This window comes from Typopeltis vanoorti, chromosome 3 (assembly GCF_054136105.1).
Source record: "Typopeltis vanoorti isolate ZY-2024b chromosome 3, IOZ_Tvanoo_1.0, whole genome shotgun sequence".
Lineage (NCBI taxonomy): Eukaryota > Metazoa > Arthropoda > Arachnida > Uropygi > Thelyphonidae > Typopeltis > Typopeltis vanoorti.
The window spans coordinates 162627164-162653749 of record NC_143551.1 but is presented as its reverse complement, the minus strand read 5'-3'; the positions used below and the strand labels follow the sequence as shown (position 1 = coordinate 162653749).

The 26586-nt window shown below is 35.5% G+C and overlaps 1 protein-coding gene across 1 annotated transcript in view; it reads right to left on the bottom strand.

Moving 5' to 3' along the window:
* The window catches only part of LOC150108715 (formin-binding protein 1-like), a 455638-nt gene that overhangs the window by 301566 nt on the left and 127486 nt on the right, over window positions 1-26586 (bottom strand). The gene's annotated exons all lie outside the window — the stretch shown is intronic.

Here is a 26586-nt window from a genome sequence, read left to right as displayed (position 1 = left end):
AAATGACAGAGCCCTTAGGGGCACCAGTATTGATAGAAAAGTCTGAAGAGTAAACACAATCCACCATTACATCGATCTGAGAGAAAAATGGTAATCCAATTACACAAGGAAAAAAATCAGGTCAAATTATGGTAACTTGTTGAGAGGTCCTCAATGCCTGACTATCAACAGTCTTGGAGATGTCAAGACCAACAGCATAGGTTTCTCCAAATCTTTCCATGGAATGGTTTGGAGACTGGTGGTCACTAATTAGATGGCAGTTCTCCAAGTGTTGAAGAATTTAACTGTTGATAACCTTCTCCATTCTTTAGAGAAAACTGATAAAAGAGCAATAAGTCGATAGCTTGATGGTAAACATTTATCTTCTTTTTTTTGTCTACCCCCTATCTTCTTCAGAGGGTAGATGTGAACTGAGTACAGTTTAGTGACTAAATGATAAAGAACAGGTGTTAGTTGAGGAGCACATCAACAAGTGCAATTCAATCAAAACTTGAATAACTTGGATACCACAAAGGCTGTATCCAAGTTATTCAAGATTCTTCTGATATCTTTCTGGAAGAAGGTCACAGAAGACATAAGAAGCAATGTTCTATGGAGGAGTTGGAAGAACAGAATTAAGCCAAGGCATTAGCCCTAGTCTCTTTGGGTGATATTAAAATGCTACTGGCACCTGGACTATTTTTTAATATGCTACTGATTCCACCATTATATAGTTTCTCATGCCAGGATGCTGCTTTAAGCTGCCTTCCCACTGATAGTATGATATAAATCCATTCTTAGTACAAACTTACATGCACTTTTACCTCCAAATTAAAACTGGATGATCACTCACCAACTGCAGGCATAAATGTTACTTCATTTATAGACAGATTCTCAAATGCTAGAACTAGATCCAACATTCTACTACCATAAATCCCTTCTGTCATTTATTACTTAAGTCTTGTCTTTTTATAATTCTTTAAATTCTCATTTCCTCCTCATCTTATCTGCTTTGTCTTTCTTCCAGTATAAATGCTCGTAATCAAAATCACACACAATTACAGTCCTCTTCAAATGTTTCTGGTCTCTTAGCAGCATTCAATCATATACACAACTCAACAATTGTACACACAAGTGTATTCTGTCCTATTAATCTCTATCTCACACCAATTAGTCTTGGCCCCACTAACTGTATTACACATGAACCTTTGGAGATTTTTACTCTGAAGGATGTGGATTTAATTGGTTAGATTTAATCCCTCTGCAGGCATTGGCAATACTCCTCCATTCTACCTGTTGCTGTCCTTCGTGAACACACCAAACCCCATCAGATTTTATTCCTGTTAAGGATATCCAGTCAGCCCGGTTTCACTGATGCCAATAATTGAGTCCAACTATATTGACAATAATAACACCACACCTTTATTCCTGATGCATGACCATCAGGATGATTGATGTTCCATAAACTCTTAAAACAGGATAATTTCAAACAGTAAGCTAGAGTTAATACTAGACTAAGCCCTGGTGTTTTCTTGACAAAACTAGTCCTGCCATTTCTAGGATCATTCCTAACTGCTATCATTCTCTCTGCCTCTCTCGCTCTCATAATAAGGATGCCATTAAACTCACAATTTCAACCTCTTAATTTAATGCACATCATCATCTAAAGTCATCCTGACTGTTCGTATTCACTCTTTCAGTGAAGAAAATTTTCCAAGCACCTAATACCAAACCTCTTCAACTGCAATCCACCTTTGTACAAATCCTTTTGACTATCAAAATGTCTATATACAATAAATTAAAGATACTTGAAAAAAGAACTGAGAACAATTGCAGAAGAGAAACTTGGAAAAGAACAAGCTGAATTCAGGTTGTGAGTTAGTGAGTTGTGAGTTAGAGTTCAGAATTAGTGATCTCACTAATTCTGAATTCAGAATTAGTGAGATCACAATTCAGTGGTTTGTAAGTAGTGCAATCTCTGAGTAACACATTCATTTCCCAATTATATTCACTAGCATTGAGGGCCACAGAAGCATTACTTTATCAGCTGTAGTGATTATTATGCTACTGTCTTTGCATAATTTATGGAAAAAGAGGAGTTGGCTGTTAAAGAGATTTCTTCTAGCATTGTTGGTGATTGTAGAAAGCAAGATGCATTCTATATGTAGCATGAAGTCTAAAGATGGAACTTGGTGTGGTGCTACTGCAAACAAAATTGTTTGCAGTAGCACCACAATGAAATATCTAATGAAATAGCTAATGGCTGTTTCATTGAGCATTCTAGATGAAAGGTTTATGACAATTTGAAATGGCTGACAAAAAGATCTATGCGGATTGTTATATTTCTTAATGTATTTCTCCTTCGTTTTTAGAAATTCTTTAGAGACTTATTTATTTGATATATTAGAGAGAATAGACCCCAAATTTCAGGATGAAGAATTGATGACAATTCGGCTTGGAGGTAATTAATCACTGTTGATAGCACATAGAATACATGCTGCACTAATCTGTCCTTACAATAAAACAAAGCTAATGCACCTGTGGATAAGAAGAGCTTTAGAAGAGTGAAATTTAATCAACTTAAAACATGCAGGAATAATTCCAGTGTCCTTACAGCTTTTCAAGAAGGTTAGTCGGTTATGTCCCTTGATAAACAACGTTTTCACTTGCCATACTGTTTACCTTTGCATGCTATGCCTACTCCATGTAGTATTAACAATAGACTATTTAGACTTATGCTTTGGTTTGAACTCATTATAAGGTTTAATGAAATAAATACAGCACATATAAATAATTAAATAACATGTTTAACCAATCATATATTTAATTTCAGTCAGTGAGATTTCATCAGGGAAAAATGATTAAAATTGCACAAAACAATAAGTTGGAAAGATTAGATTTAAAACCTGAAGTCCTATGAGTGGTGTCCTCTTCTTTTAGAATCAGCAGCAGATTTAAAAAACCAAACTAATCTTAATAACATGATTGTATTAAACTTTCCAAGATTTGGGAAACACTAATTCTTAGGCCTCACATGGAATACAGCTAAGGCTAGCCAACAGCACCCATAGAGGTTATCCCTGTCAAGACCAGCTGGTAAATTTAGTTTTCTTTCAGTGGATAGCAAAGCATCAATCAATTTTTTCAAGGGAAGTATGAAGTGGTCTATCTTGAAGTTTTTTTTTTTTTTTTTTAATATAACTAGGTTCCCATCGAATGAGACTATTTTTGGAGTAATTTCTAGATTGAGACTAAGTCATGCGACTGATGCACTCCACAGAGAAGCACCCACAAACATGAAGTCCAGGGATGGTGAAATTATCAGATGCTGGAATAGACATACAAATTTGAGTCACTGTTGATATTTTCTTAATTGCCACCTTCTCAGCATAAGAGAATTTCAGGACAGGTTGCAGTACTAACTTCCATTTTTATTATTATTATTATCTGAGATCTCTAGGGAGTCATGGACTCATCAAGGGAGGCTATAAATCATCCAAACCAGCTGTCATACCTTCTCTTAAATTCATTCACACTAGATGCACTCACTATCCCTAAAGGCAAACTATTCCACTCACTCACTGCTCTGAGAGAGAAAAACCTAACTCTTCCCCCCTTTCTTGACTGAGAACAATGGATGCCCTGTGTTCTCTCTCCCACTTCCATATAACAAAAAATTTCATCGGACAATATCCTATAACTGTGAAAGTTTATTTTTCAGTAGGTTAGGCTATAATAAATTTAGTTTAATCCTTTATCCCAGTGAGAGCAAAAAAAGTTTGCACCTGAAAATATCTTCAGGACTGAATATAGTGTTGTACTATCTTACCTGGGTAAGTAGCACAACACCGGGCAACTCGGAGCAAAGGTACCAACACTCCTAACCCAGTATCTCCCATAATGCAAAACACATCTCCTTGTGGATATGTATACTGTTATGCATTAAGGGATTGGCCACTACCCAGACTAGTTTCAACCTTTATTGAGGGCTCTTCAGTGGGAGCCAGGCCCAGAGTTGGAGATACTGGGTTAGGAGTGTTGGTAGCTTGCCCCACCTTTGCTCCGAGTTGCCTAGTGTTGTACTACTTACCCAGGTAAGATAGTACAACACTATATTCAGTCCTGAAGATATTTTCAGGCACAAACTTTGTTTGCTCTCACTGGGATAAAGGATTAAACTAAATTTATTATTAATATCCTATAACATCCGTTCAAAAGTTTATAGACCTCTACCATATCCCCACTCTTTCTCCTGTTAATCAGTATGTAATCCTTATACATTCTGTTCTCGTAATCTAAATCCCATCTCTATGTTCACTGGACATCTACAGATGCTGTATGGTCACTCCAATACTCGGTGATATTCCACACCAGGCCTCACCATGTAGTCCTGTTGTTTGCTTTTCTGGCGGCCTCAACTCTCTGAAGATCAGTCACTCCATACACCATCCATCCATCTCATTGATGGTCTACCCCTGCCTCTTTTTTCCAGGAACTTTACCTTTTACTACTGTTCTGAGAAGTTTGCCTTCCATCCTTTCTATGTGTCCAAAATATTTTAACTTTCTTCTGACAATATCCTTAAGGAGCCTTAAAGTTCCACTGATTTTTTCTAACACCCATACATTTGTATATGCCTTTCAGTATATGATATCCTCAGCAACCTTCTGTAACACCACATCTCAAAAGCAGATATCCGTTTCTTATCTGACTTCTTTAGGTTCCAAGTCTCACATCCATAAGTCGCTGTTGGAAAAACAACTGCATCCAAAATCCTCAACTTTGTTCCCATGGAGATTGATCTATCCTTCCAGATTTTAGACAGGTCTCTGACTGTTGTTTTAGTCATTCCTAACCTTTTTCTGACGTCTTCTGAACAGCAATTCTTCACATTAATAATGGATCCCAGGTACTTAAACTTGCTGACTTTCTCAATTCTTTCTCCATTAAGGTACGCTTGTTTCTCAAGAGCTTCTCTGTTTGTATTTCCTTTGAGAACCATAATCTTTGTCTTGCTAGGATTGAGTTGAAGTCCTCTGTTATTACTGATCTTGTTAACTTTGTCAAGAATTAGTCCTAATTCTTCCATGTCATTACAAAGGAGTACTGTATCATCAGCATACCTCAGATTACTGATCAATCTACCTCCTATCCTAATTCCTGTCCTGAGCTCATCCAATGCTTCACACATAATGTCCTCTGCATATATACTAAACAAGTGAGGAGAAAGTAAACATCCTTGCCTAACTCCTTTTCCATCTTGAAGCCAGTCAGTCAATCCACCACCTGTTATTACAGTGGCTTCTTGCTCCTTATACAAGTTGGCTATCAACCTGATAGTGTGTTGAGGAAAACCCATTCTTTTCATTACTTCCCACAGTTTCACATGCTCAACACAGTCAAAAGCTTTAGAGTAGTCTAAGAAACACGTTACAAGAGAGAGTCTGAATTCTTTATATTTTTCTATGATCTGTCTAAGGCAAAGGATCTAATCTCTGGTGCCCTTACCTTTCCTAAAACCTGCTCGTTCCTCAGGCATCTCTGCCTCAACTTTTTTTTTTATCCCATCATACAGATTAAATCCCATAATATGGATATAATCTTTGTAACTCTTCTTTGCAACCTTTCCAGAGCTTCTTTATCCCCTTGGAATCTGGGAGACCAAATCTGTGCACAATAATCCAGGTATGGTCTTATCAAAGCCTTATAAAGAGGCAAAATGACTTCCTTATCCTAACATGTCAAAGTTTGTTTCAACATCACAATTATCCTCTGAGTTGTATTTGCAACTTTTGATATGTGACCTTTGAACTTCAAATTCCTATCCAACAATACACCAAAGTTTCTTCTCAGTTTCTTGTAGTATAACCCTGCAAATATAATATGCTGCTGTAACTCTAATCATGCCAAAGTGTAGGACCATGCCGTGCGGTTGTGCCCCGCACAAGGGTGCTTGAAGATGAGGGGCACCATTCACCACGCGAAATAATAATAATAAAAAATATATATATATATATATATATATATTGTTATTCTTGAATTATATCATTCTATATATATTTTACAATTACAAATTATAGTTAATGCAATAAAAATGAAATTTAAAATCAGTCATTATGAAGATAAATTATGTTCTTTCTTGTAGTTATCAGTTGCTTTAATATCATTTTTGTTCTAGATATTTATCAGAACTTTCCAAAACCACAGGAAATTAAAGAGGCAGTGAAGGAAAAGAAGAAAGCATATCAAAAGTTCCTGGCAAATAAGTCAGCTTGTGCTCTTAGAGAATACAGAGACAAATGTAAGAAAGCGAAACACTGTGTAAAACTAGCTAAACAAAAGTCATGGGAGGACTCTGGAAAGAACATAGAAAATATATATCAAGAGGGTGACAAAATATTCTGGAAGTTGTTGAAGAAGCTTAAAAATGGAGGAAAGAGTGATGTAAAAGGAGTTAGAGATGATAAAGGTGGCATGAAAACAGGAGAAAAAGATATCCTTGAAGTATGGAGTAATTACTTCGAAAAATTGCTAAACGAAACAAGCAGTGATGACAGCACAGTGGTAAAAAACACTCAACAGACATACAGTCAGGAATACATATCCATACTTGAAGTAGAAAAAGCCATCAAAGGCTTGAAATGTGGAAAGGCAGCAGGAGTAGATCATATTCGACCAGAAATGCTGAAGTATGGTGGTATAAAAGTCTTACAGTGACTGCACTGCAAAGTTCAGAAGGCTTGGACAGAGGGATGAATTCCTGATGATTAGAGCAGAGCTCTCATAGTACCCATGTATAAAAAGGGAAATAAAACTGAATGTGAGAATTACAGAGGTATTTCCCTACTGACTGTTCCTGGTAAGATTTTTGCAAGTATATATACTTGAGAAATGGTTGAGAAGAATTGTGGAAGAAAAGCTTGGTGAAGAACAAGCTGGATTCAGGCCAAACAGAATGTCAGGATCAGATCTTCACTTTACAACAAATAGTGTGGAAATCATGGGAGTATAACAAAGATCTATATTTAAGTTTTGTCGTCTGGAAAAGGCACATGACAAGGTGCCAAGAGAGAAACTATTCAACATGCTACAGTTATATGGTGCCAATGGAGCATTATATCATGCAATACTTAGTGTTTATTTGACTTTAAGTCAGCAGTCAAAATTGAAGGAAGTACAGGAAGATGGTTTAATGTAAATCTGGTGTGAGACAACGATGTACATTATCCCTTGTGTTATTAATTATCTATATGGATCACATTTTGAAGGAAAGTGGTGTTAAATTGATATCAAAATTGGAGATATTAATGTCAGCTCTTTGCTTTATGCGGACGATGTTATACTTCTAAATAAATCTGCTACAAGTCTGCAAGATTCCCTGACTAAATATGTAAACGACAACATAATCAATAGAGCTGGTATTGTAAGAAGTCAATTAAATAAATTCATATGGAATAAGAGAGAAATTAGTCGGAACACTAAATTAGCTGTATATATACAAGACAGTGTTCAAACCAGTTTTAACTTATGAATCTGAGAGCTGGGTCAGAAGTAAAACACTTGACGAAAGACTAGAGACTGCAGATATAAGAGTCCTGAGAAAGATTAGAGGTGTTCTAAGATAGAAATATAAAATCTGATAATGTTGCTGTCTTGGCAAGTAACAGACTGATTTCAAGGAAAATTGTAGATAGGAAGTTAGTAATGATGTACATTTTTCATGTAGTACTATCATATCCTGTACACCCCCTTGAAGGTACATGGCAGGAATATAAAGATGATGATGATGAAAATCAGTCAAATTATAATGAATTCTTAATAATCGAACAATATTTTTAAATTAATACATCTCCAGTTTTATTATAATTTGTTTGAAGTGAAACGTTATCAATATTACCACAGATTTTATTTCACAGAGTAAGCATCGACTCAGCGAAAATTGTATAAATATTCTAGATTGTTTATTATATTTTTAGTGAAAATTATTAGTTTAAGATAAACTGTGAATTCATTCTTACGCTGTGCTATGTTCTTTGTGGATGTGTGATTGTGACTGAAACAGTGACATTGTTCAGCAAATTTGGAAGGTAAGAAAGGCAATATTAAAAATGAGGATATTAGGAAAGAACTTGATATTGTCAGCATCCAGGAATGCGTTAGCAGAGCGAATCTCAGGTGGTATGATCACTTAAGCAGAATGGGCCTGGGAAGATTAGCAAAACAAGTGTTCTCTGCCAGGTGGGCAGGAAAACGACCCAGAGGAAGACTGAGATACAGGTGGATTGATACAGTACAAAGTGACTTAGATGATAGAAATATAAGATCTGATAACGTTGGAGTCTTGACAAGTAACAGACTGATTTGGAGGAAAATTGTAGATAGGAAGTTAGTAATGATGTAAATTTTTCATTTAGTACTATCATATCCTGTACACCCCCTTGAGGGCACATGACAGGAATTTGATGACGAGAAACATAACATAATTAATTTTTTTTTTTTGACAGTAAGCATTTGATGAGACTTTAAAATAAAAACAGCAGTAAAATTTACCAGCCAAAATAAATTTTGATTTGAATTGAACCTCTAGTTTTCATGAAAAACATTTATAACATTTTTTTTTTAAAAGTAAATTGTAAATGACTGTTATTTTTGTTGTATAGTTGAATAATTTTCATTTTTTTTTTTTTTTAAATAAATGTACCTATTATTTTCTTCTTAACCCCATATCCGATTATCCTGTATATATACAGGTCGCTGCTGAGGAAACATAGCTAAATATCCCGTGTGTGTATGTATATATATATATATATATATATACAGGGTGTTCGGGATAAATTTGACAGTTTCGTAAGGAAAAAGAAAATCTTCTTTGTATCTATTAAATTTAATGAATTGACAAAAAAACATTACAGGCAGAGTTAATTACAATACTATCAACAAGATTTACTCAAAATAACCACCATTAGCATCGATCACAGCTTCAATTCTGCTTCGGAACCTCGAACAAGCTGATGCTACAGTCTCCCTGGGAAGGGCCGCAAAAACTGTTTTAATTTTATCCATTAACTGGGCTTTTGTATTACTGGAAGTGCGATTGGTGTCTTTTTCAACTGCGCCCCATACAAAATAATCCATGGGGTTAAGGTCTGGGGAGTTTGGAGGCCAAACATTTGGACTGGTGAAGTCGTAGAAATTTTCAGACAACCATTTTTGACTTTTCCCAGAGGTGTGGCAAGGGGCCGAATCCTGCTGCCATACATACGGCCTACCATTGGCTACCCTTGTTATCCAGGGCTTGACTACAGTTAGCAACTCCACGAACAAAGCCCGAATTCCAATGCCAGGGTTCTTCAACACCTGTTCCTGCAGATTTGCGAGGAATTCTGCTGTATGAACGCAATCAGATCGTCTGCTAGGGATCTTTCTTCTTGCTACATCCTCGTAGTCACCATTGCAAGTCTCTAGTTCATGCCTGATTGTTTTTACTGTATTCAGGGAGCATTGGGCAGCAGTCGTAATATCCTTATTTTGATGGCGGGCACGAATCATCATGATACAAGTTATTCTCTTCCATGATTCAGGTGGGTTCCAGCTATCCATCCTTTCTGACATCTTGTATATGAATGAAGAAGGGTCCAAACTTTTAAATGAAGAGAAGTGTGTGTTAATACATGTAACTTACGGAAAAATATAATTAATTATAAATATGTCAAATTTATCCCGAACACCCTGTATATATATGTGGGGTAGACTATCAGCGCATCAGATTGATGCAACTCGACGTAAATTAATAAACATAGATTATTTATGAGCTATAAAACTCTTTAGATGATCTAGATTTGTTTACACATACTGAAATTGGCCCTTTCTTGATACTTTTTTGATGTATTTTACATCATTTCATTTTGTGCATTACAGTGTTCCTGTGCAGTTGCTTTTTGTTTTATAAAATATATTTATATATTATTTTTGTCTAATATATTTATGTATGCTCCAGATGATCTTGATATGTTCGAAACGTCAGGAAAATAAAAAGTTATTTTAACATGGTTGTAGAATCCATAATTTCAAAAATGAATGCTGATCACCATGTAACACTAAAAGAAAGGATTATGATAATTCATGGAGATTCAACCCACAAGCAATGCAATCAATACGGTAAGCTGAAGAATCAGGTTTCTGATTTGATCAATCGACTGGCTGTTTTAAAACGATGTAGGGACAGCAATATCATTCCGAATTACATCGGGCTAAAAAGAAAATTCACCTCAGCAAAAGTGCAATGAATATACTTCCGCATGGAGAAAGCACTTCTCAGAGAACAAATCCAAGCCTTCCAGAAAGAACTTAGCTGCTACACAAAACCAGCTACAAAAAAGAAAAAACGGAACTTTCAAGCTACGTAAACGCAGATATCTGGATGATCCTGGAAAAGATTACTTACAACATCGTGAACCACATCCAACAAACAAAGAAAGAAAACCTAATTTCCAAATTCCAAAGACTAAAAGATCGAAAGAACCAGCCACCATATTCAAATTTCTCCACAGTGAACAATAACAAACCAATCAGAAGCAAGAAACAACAGGAGCCACAAATCACCTACAGGTAACAGTAACATAGTTGTTAACCTATCCAACCACACTTTAAAGAAAGACGAAATCTCGATACTTAACAAAGGTTTAAATTATGCCATAGCACCCAAATCGATAGACAAACTTGAATTTATTTGTAATATTGAAAGAGGCCTAAAATTCATCCCAAATAGCATAGCAGAAAAAATACGTTTCGAAACTGCCAACATTTTAAATCATAACAAAACAATAACAAGCAACTTAACTAAACACAAATTAACAGCGATAAAATCACTAAAGTCAAGTCCGAACATCATAATAACTAGAGCAGATAAAGGAATTGCCACTGTTATCTTAAACCAAATCACTTATGTGGATAAAATGAATCCGCTTCTTGGACAATAAAGCATACCAATTAGTTAACTATAACCCAACTAATAGAATAAAAAAGAAAACAGAGAATCTACTTAAGTCAATTACCACATGACCTGAAGATACGGTCAAAAAACTATTTCCACACTAAGCTTGTCCCCTGAGAATTTACGGGCTACTGAAAATTCACAAAGAAAACACACCGCTAAGGCCTAGTCGAAGGCATTGATAGCCCGACTTATCACTTAGCCAAAAAATTAGCTGCAACATTCAAGGAGTTGGCAAGTCATTCCCCCTCCTATATCAAAAACACAGTCAGTTTTGACGTCTCTGCTCTCTTTACGAATATCTCAATCAATGACACAATCCTTCTTTTACAGAACAAATTCCCTCCAGATATCACGGCACTCTTTGCGCATGTATTACGTTCTGGTTATTTTGTATGGCAAAATGCTTTCTACCTACAAAAAGAAGGCACAGCCATGGACTCACCGTTATCCCCCCTTTATTGCTAACTTTTATATGGAACATTTTGAACAACTTTAGGTTCCTCCCCTTTAAAACCCAAAGTCTGGCTTAGAGATATTGACGATGTTTTCGCAATCTGGTCTCATGGCTGCCAGACACTAGACACATTCCTTAGCCACCTAAACAAGCAACACAAACATATACAGTTCACAACTGAGATTGAAAAACATAACACACTGCCATCTCCAGATACATTTGTCACACGTCTCCCCTCAGGCAATCTTTCCTTTAATGTTTACCGGAAACCGACACATACTGGCCAATACATATACATAAACTCCTACCACCACCAAACACAAAAACTAGGTGTCATCAATACCCTGAAAAATAGGGATCTGAAGATCTGCTCCAATGAACAGGCACTGAAAGACGAATTTAAAGTGATCAGCAATACTTTTCAAAAAAATGGATACAGCCAAAACACTATTAACATAAATCTCCACAAGACCTCAATAAAAAACAAAGACAAACCAGACTACAATAAAACTATAACCATTCCCTACATTAAAAGGACATCAGACAAAATAAACAGAGTACTACAAAAATACAACCTCAAGGTCACATTTAAGCCTCCTGCAAAATTAAAAAGCTTACTCAACTCATCCAAAGACCCACTCCCTCTGCTGGCCCACCCTGGAGTATTCTGTATTTACTGCACCTGCAACATACCATACACAGGAGAAACAGGATGCACAATTCCAATCAGACAAAAAGAACATAAACGACACATCAAATATATTAATTATGGTGAAGCTGGCCTTTCTAATCATGCCCTGAACACTTTACATAGAATTGACTGGAAAAGCACTAGTTGTCTACCTCACACCAAAACATGGTATAAAAGCAAATTTAAGGAAGCCTGTGAGATCATTATCAACCACCCCAATCTAAACACTAATGATGGTCTAAAAATCCCATACATATGGAAGGCATATATTCGTCCCGCGAATCCTTCCTCTTAATTTCAAAGATTTATTCGTTTAATACGAACTCTTAAGTCTTGTAAATGTTGCAAGCAAAATAATGCAGAATCCAACATTTGATATAAGAAAAATTACAGAAAATCTTGATTATGTTATACAAGAATTAAATACTCGCTGAACAGGCCAATATTTTGAAAATATTATTAGAACTGCAAAAGAAGTAGCAAATGATCTTAATATTGATCCTATTTTTCAAGACATTCGCAAAATCTGAAGCCTGGAAACTTGCCCACATTCAACCCATTCCTAAAAAGGGTGAGAAATCACTGCCATCTAACTACCGCCCTATCTCACTCATTTCAGTTCTATCTATAGTGATGGAGAAAACCATGAACTCTCAATTCCTGGTCTACCTTGAAGGTGCCCAACTATTAAGTGACCACCAGTACGGATTCTGTCAAAGCCGATCAACAGGAGATCTACTCTTATACATCACTGGACAAATTCAGTGAATCCCAAGTAGCTGCACTTGATATCTCTAAAGCCTTTGACCAGGTCTGGCACAAAGGCTTACTAAGCAGACTCCCATCATTTGAATTGTCTCAGGACTTCTGCAGATGGACTGCCAGCTTCCTGTCTGGACAAAATCTATGTGTGATGGTAGATGGCTCTCTATCCTCTCAGCATCCAATTAATGCTGGGGTCCCCAAGGTTCAGTTCTCTTCCTTCTATATATCAACGACCTACTTCAGTTGACCGCTCACCCAATACACAGTTTTGCAGATGACAGCACATTACACTCCTCCCTTTCATTCGACAAACACTACTCTACACAACCCACAGAACATCAACCACCACTGCCCTTAATTTTGCCCTACAACCCATCCTCCAATGGGGCTCAGATAACCTCGTTAACTTCAACGCTAGTAAAACCCAATTCTATCTTATTTCTTACAAAAAAGAACCATTTCCCCCCCAACATTGTTTTTGATAACACTCAAATCCCAGACAAGATGAGATCTCTCTTCTCATAATTACTCTGACATCAAGCATAATTACCCATAATTACCCTGGCATAAATATCACAACCATTGCATCCTCAGCTTCCAAAAAACTAGGTTTTTCTCTTTCGCTAAAGACACTACTTCACCTCTAAACAGCTGTTAACATTATACAAATCACAAATCTGCCCAGCTATCAAATACTGCTCTCACATTTGGAGTGGGGCTCCAAAAAGCTCCCTCAAAATGTTTGACTCAATACCGAGGAGAGCAATTACAATGATAAATGACTCATCTCTCACCAACTCACTCCCCTCACTTTCACATAGACGCTTGGTCTCTGCGATTTGTATATTCTATAAATATTTCCATGGAAAATGTTCATCCGAAACAGCATCAATAATCCCCACACTCTGTACTAAGCCCATTGAAACACGTACAGATGCTGCCCAACATCTTTTCCCAGTACACCTTGAAACCCACAGAACAAGTTTCTTTTTCTCCTCTTTCATCCCTGCTACTGCAGTACTGTGGAATAGTCTTCCCCCTGACGTATTTCCCAAGGAATACAACATACAGGCTTTTAAATCAAATGTAAACAAGTTTCTCTTCTCCCAACCCACTATCCATATACGGCACTAACGTGCTATAGGTTGACCAGCCAACCTCTCGTACATGGGCCCAACATAAAAAAAAATAAAATAAATAAATAAAAATAACAAAAACACAAATGTTTATAAAACTATTACACTTTTTTTTATAATCTGTGTCAAGTTGCTTTATGTTATCCTCCTACATGTTTTGCCAATCCTTTTCTATTGGCATCCTCAGGGAATACAAACTAGTAAGCTAAAATGAAGGTTACAGACCAGGTTATAACTGATAATTCTAATTCATACAAAAAATTGGTATTGTGCGTGACAATGTGCGTGTCTCGCACAATACCAATTTTTTGTATGAATTAGAATTATCAGTTATAACCTGGTCTGTAACCTTCATTTTAGCTTACTAGTTTGTATTCCCTGAGGATGCCAATAGAAAAGGATTGGCGAAACATGTAGGAGGATAAAATAAAGCTACTTGACAAAGATTATAAAAAAAGTGTAATAGTCTTATGAATAATTGTCAAGAAAAAATTCAACACAACACAAATGTTTGTTTACGAAGCATCAGATGAGACAATGCATGATCCTAAACAAAATTTTAAAATAATATTTTTCTTCGCGATTTTAGACGTGACAATAACTTCAGTCACGGAAAGATTCATACTCTTAAAACAACATAGCAAGAACTTTAAAGTTATAAGAGACATTAGCAAATTAAAAGATTGTAGCGATGAAGATTTAATGAAACATTGTAAAGATTTGCACTTAAAACTGAGCAATAATCAAGATTCCGACAATCACGATATTGATGGTAGGACTTTATTTGAGGAATTAAAAACTTTGCATTGTTTTATTAAAAAAGAGTCGGCTCCTCAGGATGTTTTAAGTTATATATACAAAAATAAATTAACCGACACCTTTCCAAATACTGCGATTGTTGTAATGCGTATTTATTTAACATTACCAATATCCGTAGCATCGGAGTAGAGGAGTTTTTCAAAAGTGAAACTAAGAAAAAATTATTTGCAGTCAACAATGCCTGGAGAGAGTCTAATGGATTTATCAATTATATCAATTGAAAATAATATTATGGATTAATTAGACATTAAAGATATTATTAAAAATTTTGTGGTGGCTAAAGCAAGATGGATAAATATATAAAATAAATCTACATTTATCCTAATTGTTAAATAGTTAAAAGCATATCTCCAAATTATCTTTGTTATGTAATATTTCTTTTTATATTAAAATAAAAGTAATTTTTATTTATATATATATATATATATATATATATATATATATATTCTGTTGTATTTATATATTAATGAAATAAACATTTTTGAAAATTTTTATTATTAAAAATTCCTAATAAATGAATTTTAGTGATTATGTATAGACTATACAATAATGGCCCAAGGACTGAACCCTGAGGTACACCACTGGTCACCTTAAATCTGGAAGATTCACACCAACTGCATACCACTTTTTGATATCTGTCTGTCAACCATCCCCTAATCCAAGTGAAGAGTTTATATTCCAATCCCACATTCTTTCATGCAACAGCCTTTCGTGTGGTATCCTAACTTAAATTTTCTAAGCCTTAGAAAAATCCAACATTATCATAGTGTATCTATTCCCTTTATCCAACTTGGCCATAACATTATTATAAAATATGAACAAATTGTTAAAACATCGACTTCCTTTAGTAAACTATCATACATTCCTTCCATTCCTGTGGTATCATTCCTGAGATGAGACTACAAACATCTAAAAGGTCTAGCCAATTCTGCATTAGCCCGTTTGCTAAAGGAATGTTCATCTGTCCCTATTGACAAATTCTTATCCAGGTTATGCAACAACTCTTCAAGCTCATTTTTATTCAATATTCATATTCATACAATATAATGATGACTACCTGTCATCATTATATTGTATGTAATTTTCATACCCCTGGAATTTTTTGTTAATTTTTCCATGTGGGTATTAAGGAAATGTTTAACCACATGGAACAAATTAACAAAAAATTCCAGGGGTATGAAAATTACATACAATATAATGATGACAGTGTAGAAGTAGTGCTTGGAACAGTGCAAAACATAAAACTGAAATTAATAGTAGCATTCAAAGTGCAGAAAAACTTCTAGTGCAAAAGTGAAGAACTGTGAAAACACTCAAGTGTCAAACTAAGCATATAATGCAAAAAAGAAATGCAAATTGAAGGCACACCAAAAGAAAAGACAGAAGATTAAAGATCTTTCACCATTTCAGTCACAACCAGGGACATCACCTCTGTTACTCAAGGACCACAAAAAAATAGACTGCCACCAATCATTGTTCGTTTAACCAGCAAAAGTATAAAATAACACATTCTAGCAGCAAGCAAGAAATCAAAACAACTTCGATCCTAATTGACAACTTACCCAAACTCCAATCTACATATCTGAACATTAGACCCAATAGTTTAAAAATCCTGTTTTCCTTGCTTCCTTAAAGCAAGAAAACAAACACAAAATTTACACGTCTCTGTGGACTAGTCTTTTTCCATCCCCATATGACATATTTTTTCAGTTTTAATCTTTTGCATTTCTTTTTCATCCTTCCACTTCTGACATGCATAGGGGAAGGATGAATGTTCTCCCTGACAGATGACATATTTAACTTTCTTTGCAGAGCAAAATTTATGCTCTTTACCATTGACACTGGGTCCAGGTGGTACATTCATGACAGACAGTTTGGGCATGCCTATATTTCTGACATTTAACGAATCTTAATAAATTGGGGATGTACAGTCTAATAGGACGGTTGAGATACCCAAATTTTACAGATATTAAAGGCTTAGGTGACTCAAAAGTAAGGATGATGTTTCCGGATGAGTGACCATCCCTATGTATCAGGATGCACCTCATACCTGTAACTCCATGAGCTCTGAATATATTTCCTCATTTGGAACATCAAGGTGATCTCATTCTGATATCACTCCTCTAGAAGAATTTAGTATTTTATGAAGTATGATTGTAACTGACTAATGTTGTCTTTAGTCATTTTTCTGAGTGTTGTTTACTAGATGTTTTCATAAGGATATCAGCAGAACCATTTTTGACACTTCTGAACAAAGAAGGGTGACATTTTTCCTAGTGGCTTTTTACCTGTTGCATAGATGATGAGAACCACAGACACATTTATACTGGTATCACACATCTTTTGTTTCTTACTTCTGTTATCATGTATCTGTGATATCAGCACTTTGTTGAGACCTTGAAAGGACCTGAAACATTTGAAGATGAAAAATTCATGCTCAAGAGATTTTTTTTGTTCACCACCAGAGCTCCCCACTCAACACTGAACTACATATGGATGCACACTATCAGGCAAACAACAAATGCCCTCAGAATGTATAATGCCAGGATTATCCCAGACACTACATTTCATATATCCCTCTTCATCATCAAATTCCTGCCATGTACCCTCAAGGGATGTACAGGATATGATAGTACTACATGAAAAAAATTACATCATTATTAATTTCCTATCTACAATTTTCCTCCAGATCAGTCTGTTACTTGTCAAGACTCCAACATTATCAGATCTTATATTTCTATTGTCTAAAGCACTTTGTACTGTATCAATCCACCTATATCTTGGTCTTCCTCTGTGTTGTTTTGCTGCCAACCTGGCAGAGAACACTTGTTTTGCTAATCTTTCCTCGCCCATTCTGTTTAAGTGACCATACCACCTGAGATTAGCTCTGCTAACGCATTCCTGTATGCTGACAATGTTTAATACGATATTGACATTTTTAATATGATATTGCCATTGATGCCATCTGTTTACACCTATAATCTTTCTCTGGACTCTCAAATCTGCAGTCTCTAGTCTTTGGACAAGTGTTTTACTTCTGACCAGCTCTCAGATCCATAAGTTAAAACTGCTTTAAACACTGTCTTGTATACAGCTAATTTAGTGTTCCGACTAATTTCTCTCTTATTCCATATGAATTTATTCAATTGACTTCCCACCATACCAGCTTTGCTGATTCTGTTGTCTATTTCTATATTTAATTTACCATCTTCAGTAAAAATCGTGCCTAAGTAGCCGAAATGTTTTATTTGTTCCACAGGTTCTCCATTCACAACACAGTTGACATTTTCAATGATTCTGCATATTTTCATTGTCATTGCCTTTTTACTGATGACCTTCATACCATATCTATTAAAACAGCTATTCAATTTAGTCAGAGAATCTTGCAGACTTGTAGCGGATTTATTTAGAAGTATAACATCATCCGCATAAGGATGATGACATTAACATCTCCAATTTTGATATCATGTTTAATACCACTTTCCTTGATAATGTGATCCATATAGATAATGAATAACAGAGGGGATAATGTACATCGTTGTCTCACACCAGATTTACATTAAACCATCTTCCTGTACTTCCTTCTATTCTAACTGCTGACTTACAACTCAAATAAAGACTAAGTATTGCTTGATATAATGCCCCATTGACATCATATAACTGCAGCGTATTGAATAGCTTTTCTTTTGGCATCTTGTCATATGCCTTTTCCAAATCGACAAAATTTAAATACAAATCTTTGTTATATATTCCCATGCTTTCTCAACTATTTGTTGTAAAGTGAAGATATGATCCTGACAGCCTATTTAGCTTGAATCCAGCTTGTTCTTCACCAAGCTTTTCTTCTAACTGTTTCTCGAGTATACTTGCATAGATCTTGCCAGGAACACTCAGTAGGGAAATACCTCTGTAATTCTCACATTCAGTTTTATTTCCCTTTTTATATATGGGTACTATGAGAGCTCTACTCCAATCATTGGGAATTCGTCCCTTTGTCCAGGCTTTCTGAACTATGCAGTGCAGTCACTGTAAGACTCTTATACCACCATACTTCAGCATTTCTGGTCGAATATGATCTCCTGCTGCCTTTCCGCATTTCAAGCCTTTGATGGCTTTTTCTACTTCAAGTATGGATATGTATTCCTGACTGCATGACTGGTAAGCATTTTTTACCAGTGTGCTGTCATCACTGCTTGTTTCATTTAGCAGTTTTTCAAAGTAATTAATCCATACCTCAAGGATATCTTTTTCTCCCATTTTCATGTCACCTTTATCATCTCTAACTCCTTTTACAGTACTCTTTCCTCCATTCTTAAGCTTCTTCAACAACCTCCAGAATATTTTGCCATCTTCTTGATATTTATTTTCTATATTCTTGCCAAAGTCCTCCCATGACTTCTGTTTAGCTAGTTTTACACAGCATTTAGCATTCTTGCATTTGTCTCTATATTCTCTAAGAGCACAAGCTGACTTATTTGACAGGAACTTTTGATATGATTTCTTCTTTTCCTTCACTGTCTCTTTAACTTCCTGTGTCCACCAGGGAGTTCTGATTTTTTTATCCTTCAGACAACCTCACCACATGCCTCTCTGGCAGAATCAATGAATGTTTTCTTCAGAGTTTGCCACTGAATCTCCAAGGTTTGATTCCTGTTCTCAAACTCTTTCATTTTTTCTTCAATAATCTTTGTGTATTTTAGTCTACAGTTCACATCTGAGAGTTGCTCAACTTTTATTCGCTTTAAAACTTTCTTACATGTTATTCTTTTCAATATGAAATTCAATTTTATCCTGCTCAAGACTAAATAGTGATCACTTCCAATTTCAAATCCTCTGTACACTCTGGTGTCCTGCACCATTGAGAAAACATCACTATCAACAATAACATAGTCAATGAGACTTTTCTTATTCCTAGCCTCTTCTTTCCATGTGAATTTGTGCACATTTTTATGTTGGAACATGGTGTTAGTAATAACCAGTCCATGTCCTGAGAAGAAATCCAACAGATATTTGCCATTATTATTAGCTTTGCTCTTTTCTCCAAATTTTCCCAAAATATTTTTGTATGTCTGACAATCACTTCCTACTCTTACTTAAATTAATTAAATTAAGGGGATATTAAATCCCACATAGTTTTAAAACCGAATAAGAAACTCGGAGATTGGAATCAGAGAGTTTCTTGCCGAATATAGTAAACTATAAAGAATCGGCGACACTAGCGTTAGCCAATGCAAGTGATCCTAGTACTTAGTACAATACCGGGTAGCTCGTTGCAAAGGTGGGTGGAAGTTCAGATCGCTATTCTTAGGTATTTTCCATAATGTAAAAACACATTTCCTAGGAAATGTATGCTGTTATTACATTATGGAAGGAGGTCACTACCCAGACCGGTTTCAGCCTTTATTGAGGCTTCATCAGTGAGTAGCTCGACCTAATACCAAAGTGTATAGCGAAAAGAACTTATGTACTCTGCGAACGAGTTTTCCAAACAGGTGCAACCATTAAGTTACTTAAATATAAAGAGCTAATAAGCTTCATTTCGGCAATGAAAACATTACTTAAATTAAGGGGATATTAAATCCCACATAGTTTTAAAACCGAATAAGAAACTCAGAGATTGTAATCAGAGAGTTTCTTGCCGAATATAGTAAACTATAAAGTATCGGCGACACTAGCGTTAGACAATGCAAGTGATCCTAGTACGTAGTACAATACCGGGCAGCTCGTTGCAAAGGTGGGTGGAAGTTCAGATCGCTATTCTTAGGTATTTTCCATAATGTAAAAACACATTTCCTAGGAAATGTATGCTGTTATTACATTATGGAGGGAGGTCACTACCCAGACCGGTTTCAGCTTTTTTTGATGCTTCATCAGTCAGTAGCTAGACCTAATACCAAAGTGTATAGCGAAAAGAACTTATGTACTCTGCAAACGAGTTTTCCAAACAGGTGCAACCATTAAGTTACGTAAATATAAAGAGCTAATAAGCTTCATTTCGGCAATGAAAACATTACTTAAATTAAGGGGATATTAAATCCCACATAGTTTTAAAACCGAATAAGAAACTCAGAGGTTGGAATCAGAGAGTTTCTTGCCGAATATAGTAAACTATAAAGTATCGGCGACACTAGCGTTAGCCAATGCAAGTGATCCTAGTATAGTACAATACCATAGTACAATATCCCCTTAATTTAAGTAATGATTTCACTGCCGAAATGAAGCTTATTAGCTCTTTATATTTAAGTAACTTAATGGTTGCACCTGTTTCGCAAACTCGTTCGCAGAGTACATAAGTTCTTTTCGCTATACACTTTGGTATTAGGTCTAGCTACTCACTGATGAAGCCTCAAAAAAGGCTGAAACCGGTCTGAGTAGTGACCTCCCTCCATAATGTAATAACAGCATACATTTCCTAAGAAATGTGTTTTTACATTATGGAAAATACCTAAGAATAGCGATCTGAACTTCCACCCACCTTTGCAACGAGCTGCCTGGTATTGTACTACATACTAGGATCACTTGCATTGGCTAACGCTAGTGTCGCCGATACTTTATAGTTTACTATATTCGGCAAGAAACTCTCTGATTCCAATCTCTGAGTTTCTTATTCGGTTTTAAAACTATGTGGGATTTAATATCCCCTTAATTTAAGTAATGTTTTCATTGCCGAAATGAAGCTTATTAGCTCTTTATATTTAAGTAACTTCCTACTCTGCTATTTAGATCCCCAACAAGGACCAACTTTTCCTTTTTCATTGTGTCAGTTGCTTTTTCTAAAGCCTCAAAAAATTCCTCCACTTCTACCTTAGTAGAACCTTCTGCGGGACCATAGGCACAAATAAGTCTCATTGTCCAGTTCCCCATTCTCATATTTGCCCACATTACTCTACCTGAGACTGACTGCCATTCAAGAAGATTAGCCTCATATTTTGTGTTGAATACTATGACTACTCCTTCTTTTCCTTGATTGTCATTGCCTGAATATAACATTTTATATTTATTGCTCAGAAAGATCTCACAAGTTTCGGTCTTTTCTGTTTCAGTCACCCCTATTATGTCGATCTGGTACTTATCTAATCCCTCAGCTAGCTCCATTTCTTTATCCATATTTGAAATTTCATTTCTGCCTAATAAATTTAGTTTAATCCTTTATCCAAGTGTGAGGAAACAAAGTTTGCACCTGAAAGTGTCTTCAGGACTGAGGTAAATTGGTACAACACCAGGACTCTCCTTGCAAAGGTGGAGCAAGCTACCAATACTTCTATCTCAGTATCTCCCATAATGCAAAACACATCTCTTTGCGGATATGTCAAATGTTATGCATTAAGGGAAGGGCAACAACCCAGACTAGTTTTGACCTTTATTGAGGTCTCTTCAGTGGGAGCCAGGCCCAAGTGGAACTACCAGGCAGAAGTATTAGCAGGTATTCTCTACCTATATGGTGTGCCACCCTTTTTTAATAAATTACTCTGGATTTAGAGAAAGATGTTGAAAATTTATTTTTCACTTGGTTAGAGTATAATAAATTTAGTTTAATCCTTTATCCAAGTGTGAGCAAACAAAATTTGCGTCTTAGACACATCCTCAAGGAGATGTGTTTTGCATTATGGGAGATACTGAGATAGGAGTGTTGGTAGCTTGCTCCACCTTTGCAAGGAGTGCCCTGGTGTTGTACCACCTTACCTCAGTCCTGAAGATGCTTTCAGGCGCAAACTTTGTTTGCTTACACTTGGATAAAGGATTAAACTAAATTTATTATACTCTAACCAAGTGAAAAATAAACTTTCAACATCTTTCTCTAAATCCAGAGTAATTTATTCAAAAAGGGTGGCACACCATTTGACAACTCCTATAGGTAGAGATGACCTGCTAATAGTTCTGCCTGGTAGCTTCACTTGGGCCTGGCTCTCAATGAAGAGACCTCAATAAAGATCGAAACTAGTCTGGGTTGTGGCCCTTCCCTTAATGCATAACATTAGACATATCCTCAAGGAGATATGTTTTGCATTATGGGAGATACTGAGATAGGAGTGTTGGCAGCTTGCTCCACCTTTGCAAAGAGTGCCCTGGTGTTGTACCATCTTACCGCAGTCCTAAAGATACTTTCAGGCGCAAACTTTGTTTGCTCTCACTTGGATAAAGGATTAAACTAAAGTTATTATACTCTAACCAAGTGAAAAATAAACTTTCAACATCTTTCAATTTCATTTCTGCCATATTTCAAAACTTTCATTGCCATCATCTTCTTACTTATGTCTATTTGTCAGTCTTCATGTAATGATGCATAAGATAAAATGGACAAGATTTTTGTGAATCAAAAACATGCACTTCAGTGGAGCTTCACTGTCTTAAATTAGCCCATTTACACAGCTTTACCCCATTGAAATCCTTGATAATTTCTGATCTAAACTTCCACTACATCACTTCCCAATATTTGAAATGTTCAACTCCATTTCAGGAAATGGTCACAAAGCCTAACATCATTTGTCTAGTTTATTAGGTAGTTTTTCTATCTGAATGTGCACCAAAACACCACATCAGGATTTATGATGTGGTGATTTGGGGCACATTCAGATGTTTCAAAAACTAAACAGAAAGAGAGCTGCAAACACAGCTCTCTTCTCCTCTCTATTTCTTGCTGGTTGTTAAGATACTGTAAACCTCCACAACAAACAGCAATGGAGATAATACGCTTCTTGCAATCAATTATTAATTGTAAACAACTCTGAATTACCAGATCATGCTACATACACAACATTTACATTTAACATACAATCTTTTCTTCCAAAGTGTACTAACCTTTTTCCTGTTGACCCAATTAAAGACATTTTCTGAAATCAAAAATATCATAAAAAGGTGTTTCTGAAATTCTCAATGTCTCTACATCATTTCCAGTAGTAAAAATCATATATACAGTTGGGATTGGCTGAATGAAGGTTGTTCTGTAGTAAGAATCAGTAAACAGTTTGGAATCTTTTCCAACTTGATCAGTGTAGTTTCAGTAGAGAATCCAGTTTGACTTGCATATACTATGTCACCAAGTAAGATGACTTCATCTCCACCAAAAGAGTAAGAAGGTTTCAGATGTTCCAGCCTCAGAGATAAATATTTGGAGATCAGTGTGGTTATCACAATTTGAAGAGCAATAAACACAACTTCAGAATATAGGGAAATTCTGAACAAGGGTGGATCATAAAAATGACTTCTATTTGTTTTACAACTCAAAACAATGAATTGTGAAAGTCACATTTTCATACATCTTTCACATCCACTTCAACCACCACTGCTGAAGTGGATGCGAGTCATATCTTTTAATGAATTTTTTTTATGATTTTTGTTTTGTTTTCAAGATGTTTTGTTATACAAATGATAATCAATATGAAAATTGACTGCAGAAGCATTCAATAGGATTCTGCATGGAATCCCATTAAGTTAGTGCAAATGGAGTGAAGCTGTAGGCTCTGTAGTTGGGACTGCTGTTGCTCTGTTCAAGTTGTACAATAATGATTTGAGGGGAAAATATCTAGTTTTTGCTGATGATGCTGAACTGAGTGGGGAATGGGGACAATAGTTAATAAAGCTGATATAGAGATCCTACAGAATGATCTAAATAGACTATGGTTTAAGCAGAGGATAATGATTACTAATTTAATGTGGCAAACTGTAACATGCACTTAAGGCTGAGGAGACTGCAGGCTTTGTATTTTATATCTGTATTATATTAATTCCATTAATATAAAATACAATATTTGTATTGTATTTTATATTAATGGAACTACAATGCAGAAAAATGATGAGATTAGTGATCTTGGAAAGACAGAGAATGGGAAGTTGAAGGTTCAGAGGACATATTACAAAACATCTCAAAACAAACAAAACACATGGGAGAGAACAAGAAGTTTCCCCTGAATGGTGTGATTTATTTTATTTGTTTTTTATTTAGATTTTGATTTTTTGCATGGAGAATGGCAGATTACCATAGGTAACAAAGAGGCTGTCATGAGTGCTCAATAATAAAGGTTTCAGGGAGAGGTACGATAGGTATTGTGGTTAATCTGAGTCTCCCATGATGAGTCTTAGGCTCTATGTTGGTGGCAGTTGTTTCGGATTTAAGGCTAAAGAAACTAAGGAATATGAGGCCAGTATTGCATATTTATTTATTTATTTATTTTTTTTTTTTGCTTGGGCAGGGAGGGGAACCTTGCAGTGCTGAATAAGAGGATCCACAAAGGAATGTCGAAAGTAAAACACATTCTTCACTTTACTCATTATATTCAATAATGAAATATATATACTATTCTGTTTGATGTTTGTCTGACAGGTAGGTAGAATAATAAAAACAACAAGGCGGGCTATGATTACTGTATGCAATGTTACTAATTAATTCCAAATTTCAATGCAGTCTAATAATTTTAATATTTTTATAATAATGCCACCTTAGACATATTATTCTGTTATATACAGCAAATATATGATGTATGAAGTGCATAATAAAAATGTCATGTGGCAGAAGCACTGTTATGTTATCTGTGTATCATTTTTTTTATTTAATGAAAAGTTGTAGTGATTAATGTATATTTCTTTAGCAATAAATAAATTAATGGATCCATAATACTTGTTAATTATGCTGCAACTCCTGTTGACAAATATGTGCAAGTAGTGTTTTTTTTTTTTTTTTACTTCTCTCCCCATACCCACCAAACCACTTTATGAGCAGTTGTTAAACTGTAGTGCATTGTGCATTTTCATACTGTGGGTGGGGTAAGAATTTTTTTATATTTTATATTAATTAATTTTTTTTTTTTTTTGTATTTTTATTTATTATTCAGAAAACCTGTTCTAGAGACCAAACATCAAACTTTTTCAAAGCACTTTAGGCCTCCAATAAGTGAGAAAGTTCACACTGGGCAATCAAATTCGTCTACTACAATTGACAATCACAAATGTCTATGCCCAGAGCATTCCTGCTCTGAGCATAGACATAGACATTTATGCCCAGAGCATTCCTGCTCTGGGCATAAATGCAGCCTCAGCAAACCCAGCTGACAAAAGAAGAAAAATCAAAAACTGCAACTCCCCCCCCCCCCACTTTCCATTCCAATTTTACTAGCTCTGTCAACTTAATAAAAAAAAAAAAAAAAAAACAGTACTACATAGTTATACGTGATATTTATATTTAAAGTAGAATGGCCTTTTTAAGCATTAACCAATTAACCAGCCTATTACTAAACACCACTAATTCAATTATGATGCTAATTCGTTATATGTATGTTAAGAAGATGAGGATATGAAGGGGAGGGGTGTAGTTCCCAGATAATCACTTTTGATCAGTTACCTAAGCACCTTCATATCTCCAGCAGAGATACAGGACATATTCCTTAGACTACTCTTAATCTACAATAGATATTCCAATCAACTGGTACGCCCATTATGTGACATGGTGTTTATGACTAACATCGCTGCATTGTCTAAAGCAAAAATAGCCATTCGCTGGATGAAAATCTATAAAAGGGAAAATGTTGACACCTCAATATCAGGCTGATGATCTTAGCATGTTCAATAGTAATACACTATTACTGCTTACTACTATTTAATGCAAATTAATTATCAATTCACTCTTATCCCAAATATGTATTTAATTAAATGACAAAAATGTGTGATTAAATGAATTAAGAGATAAAGAAATATGAAAGGCTAGACCTTTACTTCATATCCTAAACATATGCTCAGGTAAGTACATGAAAAG